The sequence below is a fragment of the Oryctolagus cuniculus genome, chromosome 15 (assembly GCF_964237555.1).
Source record: "Oryctolagus cuniculus chromosome 15, mOryCun1.1, whole genome shotgun sequence".
In the NCBI taxonomy this organism is placed as follows: domain Eukaryota; kingdom Metazoa; phylum Chordata; class Mammalia; order Lagomorpha; family Leporidae; genus Oryctolagus; species Oryctolagus cuniculus.
The window spans coordinates 69242694-69260470 of NC_091446.1; the positions used below are offsets into that span (position 1 = coordinate 69242694).

General features: G+C 59.0%; 1 long non-coding RNA gene across 1 annotated transcript; it reads right to left on the reverse strand.

Moving 5' to 3' along the window:
- Positions 1-1862: 1862 nt before the first annotated feature.
- On the reverse strand, positions 1863-6170 carry LOC103351336 (uncharacterized). Its single transcript, XR_007910997.2, has 3 exons — positions 6057-6170; positions 4972-5040; positions 1863-2381 (listed from the first exon to the last, which is right to left on the reverse strand). It is a non-coding gene; the product is annotated as an uncharacterized lncRNA (long non-coding RNA).
- Between the last annotated feature and the right edge of the window lie 11607 nt (positions 6171-17777).

The following is a 17777-nucleotide window of genomic DNA, read 5'->3' on the forward strand; positions in this document are numbered from 1 at the left end:
ACCACAGGCAGAGGATTAACCTACTGTGCCACAGTACTGGCCCCACAGTGCAACCTCTCGAGAGTCTGCCCAGGGCCCATCTGCAGTGGGTTAAGCTGCCAGGTGGGACACTCACGTCCCATATCAGAGTGTCTGGGTTCAAGTCCCAGCTCCTCCACTTCCAATCCAGCTTCCTGCTAATGTACACCCTATTCAAGTAGTCAGGTTCCTGCCACCTGTGTGGGAGACCCAGATGGAATTCCCAGTGCCTGGCTTCTGCCTGGCCAAGCCCTGGCTGTTGCAGGCACTTGGGGAGTCGATAGCAGAGTGGGGTTGCAGCAGATGGGCCCTTGGCTGCACAGCTGAGAGCCAACCACAGTGGTAAAAATAGCCACACTCGAGCTGGGGAGATGGCCACAGAAGCCTTGGTCCTGAGCGGGCAGCCGGGTCCGGATGGCAGGCGGAAGGTGGAAGGCCAGCCGGAGATGCAGGAGAGCGGAGCAGAGGGTCCCAAGGCTGTGGAGTGTGTGATGCTCCTACGATGAGAAGGAGCACGAGACCAAAGACGGGGCACGGAGCTCCTTGTAAGAACACGAGAGCTTATCAGGGCCGCGGACAGGCGAGACCCCAGAGCAGGACGACGCACAGGCGACAGACGGGGGAAGATTTTATACTTTGTAAAGCTACCAGGGAGATGAGGGAGGGGCTGCAGGTTTCCCCAACCGTATTAGGAAGGTTTAGGACAGCACTTACACTTTATGACCAGGAAGCAATACTGGTGAGGCCGACACGTGATGAGGGTCCTTGAGAGAGAAAGAGAGAGAGAGAGAGAGAGAGAGTCGGAATAGAGGGATGAGACTCCAGTTGCACTGTTGTGGTTTGCTGTCGCACACAGAGGTAGGGCCTGTGAGGTGGTCCCAGGCGGGGCGTGGTTTTGCTGGTGAGGCTGAGAAGTTCAATCCTGGTGCTTGGGTCACTGGGAGCTATGGCAGGTTTTGGAGCAGGGGAACAGAAGTGAGAAGAGAGGAATAGCTCGTAACTGAGCTGAGGGTGTTTGGACGGCTTCTTGAAGGAACTCATTCACTCATTCATTCACTTATTCATTCATTCATTCTTACCTAGCACCTTCCACGTGACAGGCGCCATTCACAGTGAGGAAGAAACAGACCAAGTGTCTGCCTGGAGGGTGCTTCCATTGTGGTCCAGAGAGACAAAGATCACCCACTTAGAAACATCCGTGCTGGGTGGGGGGCGGTGAGGAGCTGCGAGGGAGGGGGCGTGCTCCCCCACCAGCACAGTCTGCGGGGCGTGCAGAGGAGCTGGGGTCACACAGGCTGGAAGCAGGCATTAACTTCAGAGGACAGAAGCGTACTGGGGGGCAGGGGACAGAGTGGTGTTAGCAGAGCCTGCGGCTTGGTGGGGGGCTCCCAGGACCTGCCACTGGCCCATGCGGCTGGCTGGTGTAGACACTCCATGGGGTCAGCCGTGGGAGCTGACGTGGCCCGAGACCCACGAGGCTGAGGACTTCAGTCTTGCTCTGTGAGGCGCAGAAGGTGAGTGGATAGGAGCCGTGGGTTCCTGCAGAGCGCTCCCTTCCAAGCATAGAGTGAGGTGGCCGGGGCAGGGCCCCTCGAGCCAACTGAGCTGCCTCCTGTGCAATTACTGCCAGGCCAGCTCCGGGGAGGGCAGGGCCGGATCAGAGGCAGATCGTCTCCATATCAAAGGAGAGATTAGTTCAGAGCCCAACAACGTCAGATGTGCTGCCCGCGCTCGGCGGCGACGCCTCCTCCGAGACTGTCAGCTTTATATCTGCAGCTTTTTATCAATACGGGCAAATAATTCTCTCGACATTTATCATTTTAAACTGTCACAGTCCAGTGCCTTTCTCGAGGACCCAAATCAATACTGATCTTGGTTTGAATACTTTGCTGACAAGGTTCCTATTTGTAGATTCACAAGTAGAACTAATGTGTGTTAAAGCTATTCAGTTTGGCATTTTGCAGCTCCATTGACACATTAAATATAGGCGTTCACCGCGACGATTAACCTTACAACTATTAAGTAATAAAAATCCTGCTACATATTTATTAGCTGAGCATCGCGCTCTGGCGTGGTGTCTTTGCCAGCGGGAGGGAGACTGGACGAGGTGCGCTCGCTCTGTGCAGGGGGGCAGAGGTCGGGGGTCTTGGTGGGAGCAGAGGTAGCTGCTTTAGGGGGAGGGGCCCACAGGAAGCTCACGCCCACACAAGGAGAGCGGCAGCTGAGCTGAGGGCTCCTGGAGTGGGGCGCTCAACCCAGACTTCCTCCTTCCTGGAGCTGCTGAGTAAACACCTTGTTTCTTCTTGGACCTCGGTCTCCTCATCTGTGTAATGGGAGCAGACGGGGACCAGCGTGTGCTGGCCCTTCTGTAGTGTCACAGTGTGCATCGAGAAGGGTCAGCGGGCAAGGCTGCTCAGTCGGGGATGGGGGGCTCGGGCAGCGCTGGACACGGATGTTACAGGGAACACAGCATGGTCCATGGGTAACTTGCTCACCGGGGCACAGCAGCAGGGACTGCCGAGCAGAGGGGCGCAGGTGTCCCTCTGAGGACCTCCCCCGTCCCTGACAGGGGGCTCCTTTCCTGGATGCTCTCCCCCGAGCCAGCGCCTGGAGGGGCCGAGGACCTGGTGCTCTCCTGAGCCAGTGCCCAGCGCGTCCCGAGAACCTGCAGACCCCTACCAGCATCCCTTGCCATTCTGCCTGGTTGGTGCCCACGCCCTTCCTGTTACTCAGAACTGGCGTGTGCTCCTGAGCAGGGGGCTTTGTGATGGGACAGGTGAGAGGTTCTGCAATGGGCACTCCTGAGTTCAGATGCCCTTGCCAGCCCCCGTGTCATGTATCTGCCCTCCCCATCACCAATGATCACGACTCTGGCCCAGGGTGGGCTGGGGAAGGGGAGGAGGACACAGGCGTGCAGAACACACAGTGCAGTGGGGGGCGGAGGGGTTCACCACGCAATAAGAGCCAGAAACCAGAAAAGTCCGCTCAGAGGAAGGGGCCTCCGTTCTGAGACCCACCGGACAGGGATGACCCAGGGCACAAGGGGCCTGCTCTGACCACCAGCACTGGCCTCTCCAAGCCTTGCCTAGACAGCACGCCGTGGCCAGGCCAGCTCCGTGATCCACCCATGGCTCCCCCAGTCTCTTTGCTTGCAGGGAGGAGCATTTCCCTAAGGAATTGCCAGCGCGTCCAATCCCATCTGGACATCTGCTTGTGGGAGGGCCCCGGCTGACACAGGCAGGAAGTGCGTTGAGGGGCTGCTCTGGCCCCGGGGTGAAGGGTGTTGGGGCAGGGGGTTGTCATTGCCTGCTCATAGCAGAGCGCTCCACGGAAGTTTTTTTTTTTTTTTTTTTTTCCAGGCAGAGTTAGACAGTGAGAGAGAGAGAGACAGAGAGAAAGGTCTTCCTTCCGTTGGTTCACCCCCCAGATGGCCACCATGGCTGGCGCCCTGTGCCAATCCAAAGCCAGGAGCCAGGTGCTTCCTCCTGGTCTCCCACGTGGGTGCAGGGCCCAAGCACTTGGGCCATCCTCCACTGCCTTCTCGGGCCACAGCAGAGAGCTGGACTGGAAGAGGGGCAACCGGGACAGAACCCGGTGCCCCAACCAGGACTAGAACCTGGGGTGCCGGCGTCACAGGTGGAGGATTAGCCTAGTGAGCCACAGCGCTGGCTGGAAGTTGCTTTTTAAACTGCTCAAACCAAGCGGAGATGAGGGCAGAGTTGGGCGTCAGAGCCACCACTCCTTGGGAGTCTGTGTGCATGTGTGTCACGCTGTGACCTCCTTCTGGTGGAGCAGGCTCAGGGGTCTTGTCTCCATGAGCCTGGAGGGGAGGGGACCTCAGAGGGGCCTGTGGTGTGAATACCATGTGGCCCCTAAACTCATTTCAGCCCCAAAGCCATCTGCTGCTGACACCGGGAGGGAAGAGTAGGGCGGGGGGGTGGAGGGGCGTGCTCTGGGCAGGAAGTTCTCAAGAGAGGGTGGTTATGAGAGCCTCGGGTGGGTCCAGCCACTCTCACTGCACTCCCGCTCGCTGCACCTTCCTCCCTCTGCTCTGCCACTGCCCTCCACTGCCTTCCCCAAACCTATGGGGCTGCCGAACGTGGACTTGAACCTTCCAGATTGTGAGCCCAGGCAGCCCCTCTTTATGAAGCCCGTTGCCTGCGCTATCTGGTTGCAGTAAGGAAAAGCTGCCGGAGGTGGGCAGGGGTTCCTGGCCCTGGCTCACAGCAGCTTAGAAGGAAGGTGATTATCGTCCACTAAGCACCGCAGGGGCCCTGGGATGCATGGGCTCCTTCTGTGTCACCCATGGTGTCACTGGAGACTCTTGTCCCTCGCCCTGCACTTCCGGGGCGGGGCCACACGTGCTTTCTTTCTGAGGACCTCAAGAGGGAGGAGAAACAGGCCCGGGGTGGCGCTGCCTTTTCTACCACTGAGCGGCCAGGCCAGCATGTGACCCAGTCACTGGAGGCCTGACCTTGCAGGGCAGCCATGAGCTGGAGGTCGCAGCTATGGGGTGGAGCCCACAGCAGGGGGAAGGGGATGCGGCTCTGCTCTCTTGGAGGTCCAAAGGGCGCATGGAAGGGCTTTCCCAGGAGGCAAGGGCTGGGGAGACTCGGTGCTGGGTGGAGCTGGGGCAGCAGGCACCGGATCCCTGGGCCCGGCGCCTGGGGTCTGTCCCAGCGTGGTGCACTGAGCTTGCCACTGTCGGCGGGCGTTCGCCAAAGCGCGCCTGGCTCTCCTCTGTTTCTATTTTTTATCTTGATGGAAAAATTGTGATTTTCACACTGTCACGAAACCAATAGGTCCCTGACATATGTTTTTGTAATCTGTGTGGCTGGTTTCCTGTACTTCTGACAGTTCTATTACGTGTCTGACAGTTATATAAAATTCTTCCTTGGGGAAGCTGAGGGGGGCGTGCGCCTGCCTTCCCCCCTGCTCCCCACGCTGACTTACATTTGGCGATTAAAGAACAGTTTGGGTGAGTTTCTTGTTCCTCTCCCTGTGTTAGCTGCCAGCCACCCCCTGGGGGAGAACAGGCTGAGTTTTACCGGCAGCAGTCACACCTGGGCACCCTGAACGCCAAGAAACACGGTGGGGTGGGGGGACCACAAGGCTGATCTGGGTTGACTCAGGAATCCCCCGGGGGTAAGGACGCTTCATCCATGAGCTCCACATGGGACTGACTCCTCTGAGCATCCCCCCCCCTCCTCACCGCCACCCCCCCCAGCACTGTGGGGAGGTGACCCTGGGGGGTGGGGCAGAGCCAGGGCTGCGTGTGCATGTGTGTGTGTGTATGGTTGCTGAGTTCAGGGTGTTGGTTCACCCCCCAAATGGCTGCCATGGCTGGTGCCTGTGCCGATCTGAAGCCAGGAGCCAGGTGCTTCTCCTGGTCTCCCATGCGGGTGCAGGGCCCAAGCACTTGGACCATCCTCCACTGCCTTCCCGGGCCACAGCAGAGAGCTGGACTGGAAGAGGAGCAACCAGGACAGAACCGGTGCCCCAACCAGGACTAGAACCTGGTGTGCCAGCGCTGCAGGCAGAGGATTAGCCAAGTGAGCCATGGTGCCAGTCCATGCATTCACTTTTGCAAGAGCTGGTGCCAGCCCCCATGCTTGGGGGATCCTAGGGTCTGTTTGGGGGTCTACCAATGGCAGTGGCTTCCCATGGAGGGGGCCCTGCTCTGGGCAGAGCCTGTCCCTGAACTTGAGGAGCTCCTGTGTGTGTCCACGGCACTTATGGGGGGGGGGCAGAACATGCCAGCGGGAGGTGCTGGGCATGCGTGTGTATCTAACACGGTTGCCCCTGCCCACCGCTAAAGGCAATGTGTGTCTTCAGTATGGCGGGGGAAGGAAGTCGAAGTGGTGGGAGGAGATTCCGGAGGGAGGGGACCTGGGGACCAGCGTCTCCTTCGCCTTGAGCATTGCCTGCCCCGGTAAGCGGGAGCCTGGTCACCCTGGCCCTGTTATGGCCTTGCCAGGAGGCCTTGGGCAAACCCCATTACCTCGGAGCCTCTGACAAATGAGGAGGAGGTGCTGTACCTTATCTCGGGGCTTCTCCGCGCAGCGCACACAAGGTGGCCCCAGGACCCCCAGACGGCACCCGAGGCGCCGTGTCTCCGCCCGGCCTCTCAATCGACTCAGCCACTCCGATTTCCCCTGTCTATGGAAAACGAGGCGTCGCCATGGCAACTGCCACATTCCCCGCTTCCGTCCTGACGATGCCTCTGAGAGACGGAGCAGCTTCTCAAAGAGATACACTTTTCAACATGTCATGTAGAATTCTGTACTTGTTAGGGAAAATCGCATTTCCAGTGAAATGACATGCTGCTCTCGGGCCCGCGGGCGCGCCTCGCACTGCTCTTAAACAAAGACTTCCATTCACGGCCGCTCGAGGGGCTCCCTGGCCGCCCGCCGGCTCCCCGCCCCTCCCCAGCCCGTTCCATAAAACATGAAGCTAGCGACAGGGCCTGGGTGGAGGGCAGGCCTCCCCTAGCTGGGCCCCGGGGTGCTTGGAGCCGGCCTTATGTCACTGCTGACGACGGCCAGGCCTGGGGTGTGGGTGCCTTGGCCCTGCTGGTGGGGTCGGCGAGCAGGGGAAGACAGCTGGCCCGCTCCCCTGGTGTCCCTCGGCTGGCTCCCCAGGCCCTGACCTGATCTCTCAGTGCGGTGTTTAGGGGCCGGGTCGGGGAGCCTCTAGCCTTCCTCCTTGGCCAGCTCTAAGGCGCATCAGTGCAGGGCCGGTGACCCCAGCAGGTCCGCCTGGGACCTGGTGGGTTGAGCAGAACTGGGCCAGCTGTTCCTTCGCTATTAAAGCAGTGGGCAGTGTGTGTGTGTGTGTGGGGGGGTGGGTGGGATAATGCTGGCCTTGCCACTGCTGTCCTTGGTGTGACCTTGGATCTCCCCTTCTTGGTCCCAGGCCATGGGGGCAGTGGGCAGGCTCCTGGGAGGTTGCTCAGAGCATTTGTCTCTTGCGCTCAGCATCATGTCTGGATCCCCAGTCTCCCTGGAGTCCTTGCTCAGAGGCTCTGAGCTTCCTTTGTCCTGGGCATCGTGACCCACTGATGGCCGTGGCCCAGACACGGGGCTGAGCCCCTGTGTGCGAAACCGGCTGCCTTTACTTCTGGGCTCAAGCCAGAGGCTTCTATCCTCAAAACCCGCCTCTGTACATGGGCTCCTGCTGGAAGGGCAGTATGGACCAATGCTGAGTGACCAGGCTAACACTCTCAAGCCCTAGGGAGCAGCACTGTGGCACAGTGGGTGAAGCCACCACTTGCCAAGCCAGCATCTCGTTAGAGCACAGTTCGACTCCCAGTTGTTTCAGTTCTAATCTAGCTCCCTGCTGATGCGCCTAGGAAAACAGTAGAAGATGGCCCAAGTGCTTGGACCCCTGCTATCTATGTGGGAGACCCGGATGGGGCTCCAGGCTCTTGGCTTGACCTGGCCCAACCCAGGCCATTGCAGCCATTTGGGAAGTGAACCAACAGATGGAAGACTCTCTCTCTCTCTCTTCTCTCTCTCTCTCTCTCTCTCTCTCCTCTATAACTCTTTCAAACAAATATAACAAATATTTTTTTAAGAAGTCAGGCACTGATGCCTTCAAATGAATCTGAATTAATGCAGTAAGCATTCATCATGGATCAAGGCCAAGTGCACACTCACACATTCAGTGAAGCCGCTGGGAGAGCACTGGGCATGTGCTGTCCTCATCCCTGATGGTCGCGCTGGCGGTCAGGCACACAGAGGGGTGCTGGGGAAGCTGAGATGACGGGCAGGAGCTGGCAGAGGGGAGGGGTGGCTGGCTGCAGCCCGTCTGGACACAGATGGGATGGGAGACACCCAGCGTGGCTGGTCCTGTGGCTGCACGGAGGGGAGGTCCGGCTTCCGGGCAGGCTCCTCCGGGCTCCTCCATTCTTTCCCATGGGAAGGGGCACTCCCCAGCAGCCCATCCCCAGCTGTGCTGGCCTGGTTCTAGGGAGTAAGGCCACCACGGTGTTGTCAAAGCCCCTGGGACTCCATGTGGGTGGCAAGGGACTCTCAGGTCAGCTTCCTTGCACACGCCGGTTACCTGGGGGTCTGTTGTTCTTGGACAAACCCACCGGCAGCCGTCCCTCTGCCGAGGGCCACAGGTCATCTGTAGGGTCCAGTGGGTTTTGGTATTGGGCATGGGAGCAATGAAGAAATAGCAAAGCTTGGGTCAGATGTGAGCAAGTGGAACTTGTCCCTAGGCCAGGAGGGCGGCTTTATCAGAGGGGCTTGTCTCCCGGAGACCAGTGATGCTCAAGGCGTGGTCCACAGGCAGAGGCTGCTCTGCATCGGAGGGCAGAGCCCAGGCGCCACCAGCGCGAGTGTCATCCGGCTCCAGCGGTCCATCCAGCACCAGGCGGCACGTAGGTCAAGCCCGGCGGCATCCACCACACGGCCCAGGCATGTGGGGGCCGCGCCGTCTGGATTTCTCTTAAGTGCGCTCTGTGGGCTTGCAAGACTTCCCGGGTGAAGGAAGCAGCACGCTGCTTTAGGAGTGGGCGCAGACGTCCATGGTCACCGCGGCTCCCGACGCTGTCCTCTGAGTCGTAGCTGGCTAACCCCCCCACCCCAACTACCTCCCCGAATGACACAGGACAACGGCACCTCGCTCCCTGTGCCAGGAACCTCCCACAGGGTCTCCCTGCCTGCAGCCTTGCCTGCCCCAACCCAGCGCAGCTACAGTGTGTCCCGGGACGCACGCCTGGTCCTGCCGCCTTCTTACCAGCCAGTCTGTGGCGGGCTCCGCTGCTCTGAGTCGAGTCCAGCTTCCTTGGCGCGGCTCGGGCCCTTGACACCTGTCCGTCGCCTCTCGCTCTCTCCGGCAGCTCTCCCAGGGTGCCACGTTTCCCCCACTTCTAGGCTCTGCCCATGCTCTGGCTCCTGCGTGCAGCCTCCTGTCTGCCTCTTCCAGCCGGGTCAGGGTCACTCCTCCTTCCTCACTGAGAGGCTATCTGGGAGCCCCGTCCCCCGCAGCACCGAGGATCCGATGGATGCAGACGGCCTCGGCTCTGTGGCAGAGAAGTTTTGCTTCTTCCATGTCAATAGACTCTCCTCCTGGTTGGGCTCGGCGCCACTCACCACCACCACCACAGCGCCAGCCTCCCTCACAGCCAGCTGAGGTCCTGCCACTGAATCTGTCAACGGGACACAAACCAAAGTGCTCTCGGGAAGAGTTCTTAGGAGGTGGGGTGCACGCACCTTCCACCTCTCTGCCTTCCTGCTAGCTGGGATGTGCATGTGATGCCAGGGTGTGGGCAGCCCTCCGGGCCACGTGAGTGGGAGTCGCATGCTAAGGTTGGCAGAGGCAGGAGAAAAGATGCTTGGTTCTCTGATGAACTTCACGCTGCCCAGTCGCTCTGGACTGCTTGTCTTCAGACTTCCTTTATACAAAGGAGAAATAAGCCCCTGTCTTGCACAGTCACTGATATTTTTGGGGCTTTCTCTTCATCACAGGCAAATTTAATTCTAACTGATGGCAGGTGCGAGTGACTGAGTACCTGATAGCCAGGAAGGCATCTAGTTCTTCCCTCTACCCAGACATCTGGAGGAGGGCGGTTGTTCCAGGGTCCATTCAGCTGTCTCTTTGGTACCCGTGAGTCTCTCCGCTGTTTCCTCCTGGCACAAGATGGCTTCAGCAGCTCCAGCCCTCACATCCTCCCATGGCATCATCCCAAGTGGAGCCAGAAGTAGGGAAAGACCCTCTTCTCCCACACCTCTCCCTTGACCTTGGAGGAAAACCCTCTCTGGGCGTTCCAAGCAGACTTCCCACAGTGCCTTGCTGGCCAGCACTCGAGCTGGGTGGGGATGGGAGTGAGGCTGGGACAGTGAGCCTCTGGCTGCATAGTAAAAGCAGACAATGCTAGGGTGGGGACGGCCAGTAGCGCCTTTGCATTGCCCCTCCGTGAAGCGTCTGCCTGCTGGTTCTCCCCAGGCTAGAGATTGCTGAACACAGTGACTGGCAGAAGGAGACCCCCGAGCAGCGCTCTTGAGGGAGGAGCCCTGGAGCTTGGCGCCCTGGGTTCAAATCCTGGCTCCGCTGCTCTGCTGTGGTGGAGGTGGCACTCCGTGCCCCGGTATTAAAAAGGGTGCGACTCTTCTCACCTGCGGTTTGAGGAGTGAGTTCAGACACGTGGCGCACGTTGGAATCACACGCAGAGCGGTGCGTGGTGGATGACGGTGAACGAATGGTGCCTGAGAATGGAGTGGGGTGTGGCCAGGCGTGGCTGGCACGGAGCCAGGGTCCAGTAAATGAGCACGGATCGCGTCTGTCTGTCGCTGTGGCCCAATGCCTGGCACGTAGTGGGCCTTCAGGAACTGTTTGCTGGAGGAATGAATGAAGGTTTCCTGCAGGAAGAGGGAGTGGGGTCATTGTATCCAGCCCTCTGCCTCTGATTATTAAACAGCTGCCTGTTGCTCCTCTTCACCCTCCTCCAGGCAGGCGTCAGGCACCCTCTACTTCCTTGCTCACAGGGAAAATAAAGAGAAACAGCCCACGAGGACACCCCACGTGCCAACCCCTACATGGGCGCTTTGGGGAGCCGGCCGCCCGCCCTCCCGCCACCAGCTTTGATCCCAGGGGCAGCGGGCCTGGGGGCCATGTCATGGTCCTGAAGGGGCCCCGACCCTTCCGCGGGGTGCCGCGCTGGCTGGGCGGTGTGGATTTCCGGTGTAAACACGGCCCATCTGGGAGAAGCCCAGGTGCCATGTTCTGAACAGCTCAGAAGCTCCAAGCTCGGAAGGCTTTGAAATGCAAATATTTTGAAGGAAACATAAGGTAAACACGAGTGCTTATTTCCCCCTGATGAAAACAAGATGCTGTTTGCTCGGAAATGTAAATAGGGCCCCTCGATCGCTTTTAAAGAAAAGCCACGTCTCGGATTTGTACGGCCAGGGTCTCGTCTCCTTCTGAAAAAGCACGTGCAGCCGGCTGCCTCTCTACCCTTCCGGAACCGCACCCCAGTCTCTGTCCCGGACGCCCATCCTGCTGGCGTCGCTAACTCCTCCCACGAGCATTCTAAATCCGCGGCCTCAACCCGCATCGAATTTTTCCAAGGCACTGGGATGGCGACGGTGGGCGGGGGGCGGGGATGGGGGGGTCTGTAGCCAAAGGCACGCCACTGACTTGAAAGAAATTTTATGGTGCATTGAGTTCTAATCAACTTTAATAAGTATTTAATGCAGGAGGAAGACTTTGCGCCCAGCCCCCAGCCCCCAGACCCCGCCATGCGTGCTCGGGGCCCCCTGTTGGCCACAGGAGAAAGGACGGCTGCTGGGGCCCGGTGGTCTGGGTGGGCGCGGCGAGTGACAGCTGCAGAGAAACGAATAATTAGCGATTGCAGCCCCTGATAATGAGCAGCCCCGTGATCCTCCTTGGAGGCGTCAGGAACATCTATCTTCCTAATGACCCCCGCTCGACAGCCGCAGGCCGGGCGCCCGCTCCTGCCCGGTGCAGCTCTCCTGGAGCAGACATGGGAGTGATCATTTCTCATCCTCCTTCAAGTGGGGGCGCATCAGGACAGCCCCCAGCCCTGATGCCCCGCCCTTTCCTGGGGCCCCCCTGTGCCCGGCCAGCCCAGAGGTGGTCTCACCTGCCGCGTTGTCCCCTTCCTCCTCCCTGCCCCCACACTGCTGCAGATGCCAGCCTGGGGGATTCGGGGCCTCATCCAAGTTCCCCCAGCGAGGCAGGGCCAGTGCCAGGCCTGCCCTTTGGGTGGCTTTTCCTGCTGCCCCATGTTGCCCTAAAGCCTTTCCTGGCTAAGTTTGCTCAAGCCAGGGGCTGCGGGCTGGCTGACTGCGGGCTGCATCTGGCCCACAGACAGGACTCTGCTCAACCTGCACCTGTCTCCTAATAATTGGAGACCCACTGAACAGAAAGGGAAGACCTGGACACACCCACTTTGTGGCTAGATCTCAGGGGAGCCTGCTTTTTTTTTTTTAGACGCTTTGCCACAGGCCCCGCCACTCTCTGCTATCCCACACCTTGCCTGACTTGTTCATTTCTGCGACTTCCCTCTCCCCCTCGGGGTTTGGGTTTGGCTGAGCCATTTAGACCTGTGATTTTTCAAACTGTGGTTCAGCAGCAGCTGTCTTTTCTCACACCATACAATAGGGAATATCGTGGTTAGGGCTGGCCTGGAGTCAGGTGCACCCCCTCCAACCCCACTTCCTACTCCAGTCGTCTTTTGAAGTTTGTGGAAACCCTCAGAGCCCTCAGGACATGGTTTGTGAGTAATTTTCAGGGAGAACAAATAAGCAGTGGCTCCTGGCTTCAGCCTGGCCCAGCCCCTGCTTTTGTGGCCATACTGGGAGTGAACCAGCAGATGGAAGCGCGCTCTCTCTCTCTCTCTCTCTCTCTCTCTCTCTCTAACTCTGCCTTTCAAATAGATAAAGTTTTAGAAGACTCTGTCCCTGGCCTTGGTTTGATTGGTCTGGGGATGGACGTGTGTCTCAGGTTGAAGCAATCGCGATTCCTTTCTCCACTAGGCTGGTTCAGGCCTGGGCTTTGCCACCAAACAGGACCTCCAGCATGGTAATGGCCAGGAGCTCTGAGCCTCTGCGCTTGTGCCAGGGAGAGGGAAGCCCTGTGCAGAGAGAAGCAGACGGGCGAGATGGGGAGAGAAGGTTCTGCTCCAATCCTGCTTCCTGTCGCCCCGAGATCCAGCTGCTTCCCACCTCTCCTCTGGGATCCTCCAACCTCCTTTGAATGGGGGAACCCTCTGGGGCTTTGGCTAGTCCCAGCTGGGTTCCTGTCCCCGGCAATGTGAGTGGGGGCTGACACGGGGCCACGTGCCCGCACACGAGCTCCGTATGAGATGCCTTCTGCATGCGTGTTCCTGCTCACAGCCGCGAGGGCACTGGGGCGCGGGGAAGCGTGACCAGAGATTTGGGGGCACCTGGCGGGTCGGGCTTGCTGTGCTCACCGCCATCCCTCAAGGACTTGAAGGGAAACTGCAGCGCCTGCCCCAAGCCTGCTTCTGCCTGCTCATGGTCCCCAAAGCAGGTTCTGCCTTGCGGAGGCTGAGCAGGAAGATCCACAGACCCCAGGGAAGGGGTCTCCCTGTGCCCTGGAGCCAGAGCCGAGCCGGTTTACACAGGAGGCACTTCTGGTAGGAGGTGAATGCAGCCAGCGCCTCTGCGGTCGCTTCCTTTTCGTGGCGATGGGGACGCACGCAGCTTCCCTCTCTGACCTGTCTTAGGAATCCTGAGGTCACCAGCGCCCTTCTCTCTTCCCAAAGCCTTCTCCATCCTCGACCCCCAACACTCAACCCCTCCGGGGGAGAGGGACACACAGAAGGAGGTCAAGGTCAACTCCCCTCCTCCTCCCTGACCTTCCAGTCAAGTCTGGCGGTGTCTCACTGCTTCTGCCCTGCAAGCTCTCTCTCTCGCTCTCTCTCTCTCTCTCTCTCTCTCTCCCCCCCTCCCCCTATGAACCCTCCCCACCCCCTGCATACTTGTGTATGCAAAACCGATTCTAGCAGCACTCATGGTAGTAATGGCAGTTACTCAATGCCATGGATCTGCGTCTCTTGTTTGGGTCTCAGTGACACGTTTTGCTTTTTAGGAGCTCAGCTCACTGTTCAGGGCAGGTGACACCTCAGGGACTGGAGTGATGACACCAGAATAGAGGCGGGTTCAGGGTACTTTGTGCACACAAGGGAGGGGGTCCCGCGATGGGTGACATTTGTTCCAGGCTTGGAGGGAAAGCCTCGAAGTGGCTGTGGCCAAGCAGCAGGCACATCAGTGAGGGCGCTTTCAGAATCGCAGGCAGCGACAGGAAGCACTTCTGGGAGGCAGAGGCTGGTCAGGCCCCGGGGCTGGCTGACCCCGCAGCTTGAGGATGCCCGGGCCTCTGGTGAAGCTCCGCTTCTCCGCTCTGCCACCCACAGCGCAGATCTCATCGCCCTATGCAAGGGTGGCCGTGGGTGACGAGGGGCTACGTGTGTCCTCGTGTGTGTCTGGTGGGGAAGACATCACTCCCCCAAGCGTGGATTGTAGTTGGACTTGGGTGATGGAGGAGAAGAGCCGGTTCCTGGGCCAGTAAACCCCCCAGGCAGCCCCCTGTGTCCCTGGGGAGGACAAGATCAGCTTCCTCCAGGGCCACCCCTGGGTGGGCGTGGGGACTCACTGAGCAGAGCATGAGACCAGGGCCAAACAGAGGCTAGGCAGGAGGCAGGGAGGGGAGGGCAGGCAGGGGAAGGGACAGTATTGTGGGCATGGAAGGGCATTTCCAGCCTAGGGAACAGTCTATGTTAAGGTGTGGCATGAGGAAGGGGCACTGTGTGTCTAAGAGAATGGAGGGAACCAGGTGGCTGGGGGCCGAGGGGAAGGGGCTGGAGGCAGGTCTTGCACGGTCAGCAGGTCTTGCTGTCCCCTGGAGGGTAGGTTTCTGCTGGCTGGTGGCAGAAGGGGAGGTGGGGAGCACGCGGGGCAAAGCTCCAACCACCCCAACCTGGATCCACTTGACAGCACCATCTCCAGACACCTGGTGGTGACGGGCAGGGCACCCTGGGCTTGGCCAAGGCGGGGACCTGCACCTCCCAGAGTCTCCTGCTTGTGGCTTCTGAGTTAGCGTTGGTCAGAAACAGACCTCTCAGAAGCCTGTGACCATCAGATGTGAGGCAGACACTGACGAGCCCAGGGGGCTCGGGGTCTTCCTCAGCACCCCTACTCGACTCTCGGCCTTGTTCACCAGCACCGTGGCAGCCCCAGGCCTCCCACCAAGTGCTGGGCTGCGGACCCCCAGTGGAGTCTCCGGGCTCCAGGCTGGTGCTGATTTCCCTCGCTCCTCTCCCAGACCTTGTGCTCCCATATCTGGGGGAGCTCCGAGAGCGCAATCCTGCAGGGAACCCCTAGCCCCTGTGACAACCCCTCTTTCCCCCCAGGCAGCAGACCTAACCTTGACAATGGTTAATAACATTGCACACTGAGCCCACAGACAACCCCGCTTCCTCCAGGCAGCAGACCTAACCTTGACAATGGGTAATAACGGTGCACACTGAGACCACAGACAGGCTGCACCATGTGGTGTGGCAGCACAGGCTGCGGGTTCAAGCACTGGCTCCCTATCCACCTGCTGGGCCAATGCAGGTGCGTGTGCCTCCTGTCTGTGGGCTCAGCTTCCTGCTCTGTGAAGTGGGGATGAGACCTGTTCTCAGAATGGCTGCAGTGGTGGCAGGGGCCCGTGAGTTCAGCAGGTAACACACGTGGACAGCGTAGGTGCCACGTGAGCGTCAGCAGGTGTCATCACCAGCCCAGGTGTTCACACAGGTGTTAATTTGTTGAGTTTCCCCAACAATCCTCCGAGTCACGGAGAGGCTCTGAGGTCGGAGCCTGTGAAATTGCTGGTTTTGTAGGTCTTATGGCTCTGAATCGGCGGTTGCCTGTGGCTCGCAGTCAGCAAGGCTGCAAGTCTCGAAGCTGGGTGAGCGGCAGAGCAAGGCAGCCTGCACGTCTGTGGAGCCCTGGCTGGGCACCAGGGAGGCTGAGTGCCCCCTGCATCACAGCTCGGGTCCTGTTCCAGGACACTGGTTCTGCAGCAAACGCACATGTGGGAAAGCGGGAGCTAGGCTCATCCTAGATACCTCGCTGTCACGCCTCAGGTCCCCTTCACCATGAAGCCTCCCTCGACTTCCCCAGTCAAATTCAACCTCTGGGTCATTGCTGTGGTGTAGCAGGTTAAGCCTCCGCCTGTGGTGCCCGCATCCATATGGGCACGAGTTCGTGTCTTGCTGCTCCACTTCTGATTCAGCTCTCTGCTAATGGTCTGGGAAAGCAGCGGAGGATGGCCCAAGTGCTTGGGCCCCAGCACCCATGTGGGAGACCCAAAAGAAGCTCCTGGCTCGTGGCTCTGGCCTGGCCATCTGGGAAGCGAACCAGTGGATGGAAGACCTTTCTCTCTGTCTCTTCCTCTCTCTGTCTGCAACTCTGCCTCTCAAATTAATAAATCTTAGCAAAGAAAAAAAAAAAGTCAGCCTGCGTGAGGGCTCAGAGCGGGGAGGGCCCCCATCCACCTGGGGCACAGTGGGGATTGTCAGGTGGCTGGGGAGCTGGAAGCACTGTGCACAGACTGAACAGGAAGCTGGGTCTCCAGGGACACAGGTCAGAGGGAGGACGCCTGAGAGTTTAGCTCCATTGTCTCCGTGAGAATGAGCCCCCAAGGCCGGCTCCTCCTCCCCCTGCAAGGTCCCTACAGCTGATTTCTGTGTCTCCTTCCTGGCCAGGGTGCCTCCCAGGAGCTGGCAAGCACAGAGGCAGCGGAGTCGCCAGCCTGGCCGGCTCCTGGGTCACCTCCCTGTCCTTGCAGGTGTCCCCCCAGCCCCGTGGGGGTGAAGAGGGCCCTGGCCTCTGCTGGGAAGTGCCAGATGGCACCAGCACACCTCTCCCAACATCCTCTGGCCCTGCCCTGCCTTCCCGAACCCCAGCCTGTGGCTTCATACTCTTGAGTACCATCACAGCCCAGGCCCAAGGCTGCTGGTTTGCCCTTGTCTTCCCTGTTGCCTCTCAAGGCACCGCCGTGTCCTTGGCACATCCTGTCCATTTCATCTTCCTGTCTGTCCTGTGCTCCTGCCTCTTGTCTGGGGTGGGGAATGTTCCAGAATGTACCAGAAGCAGGCTGTCCGTGAAGGCTGGCCCAGGACTGGGGGATCAGGACGCTCCCTCTCTCCGTGTGGGTGTGAGCTGGGCTTTGGGGCTGGGGCTGGTGGGACTCCTGCTCTGGCCCCTCCTCACCAGTCACCTCCTCCCTGAGGGACATCACCTACCTCTCAGGCCAGTGTATGGCCAGTACGTGTTTAACAACCGACTCTCTGGATATAGTTGTTGAAGTAAATGGGTAAGGTGAAGTGAACCAGTGCAAACCTCACTTGCTAAGGCGTAAGTGACTTTCCTGCATTGGAGGACAGATCGTGCATACAGGAAACAATTGCTCTTTTTGGGGTGCTGTTTACAAAGTAACACCTGTGGACACAGGCATCCTGTGGTGCTTCCTTTGCTGAGAACTATTTCCACCATCAGTCTCTTACCTCTAAGGAAATCAGCAAAAACAGCAACAGGAATAAGTGAAGCCCTGTCTCGTAGCCTTTCTCGATTTCCATGGAGACACCGCCAAACCCAGACTCGGGGAGAGACACCACGCGGCCATTGTCACAGCTGATGCGCGATGACTTTTGAGTATTTATGACTTTTGTCTTTAGCCTGCTTCCTCTGTGAAATTGTGTGAGTTAACTGGCTCTTGTGAGCTGGGAGGAGCCTGCTCTGGCATGCCTCCCCAGAGTTACTGCAGGGAGCAAACCATTTAATGCTTCCAACATGCGCAGAGGGGGCTGACATAGCAGTGGGTAAAAGCCGCTGCCTGCGACACCCACATCCTGTATCCGACTGCTGGTTCGAGTCCTGGCTGTGCTGCTTCAGATCCAGCCCCCGGATAATGAGCCTCAGAAAACAGCACATGATGGCGCACGTACCTGGGGCGCAGCCACCCCCATGGGAGACCCGGATGGAGTTCCTGGCTCTGGGCTTCAGCCTGAACCAGCCCCCGCAATTGTGACCATCTGGGGAGTGAACCAGCAGATGGAAGATTCTCTCCCTGCCTGCTCCTGTCTCTGTTTCTCTGCCTTTCAAATACATAAATCCTTAAAAAAAAAATGCCAAGAAAACCCTGGCATATTGAGTACGTCTTCGTTTAACTAAAACATGTTAGCTAGTTGTCTTCTTTCTCCTGGTGGTATCTGTTGCAGC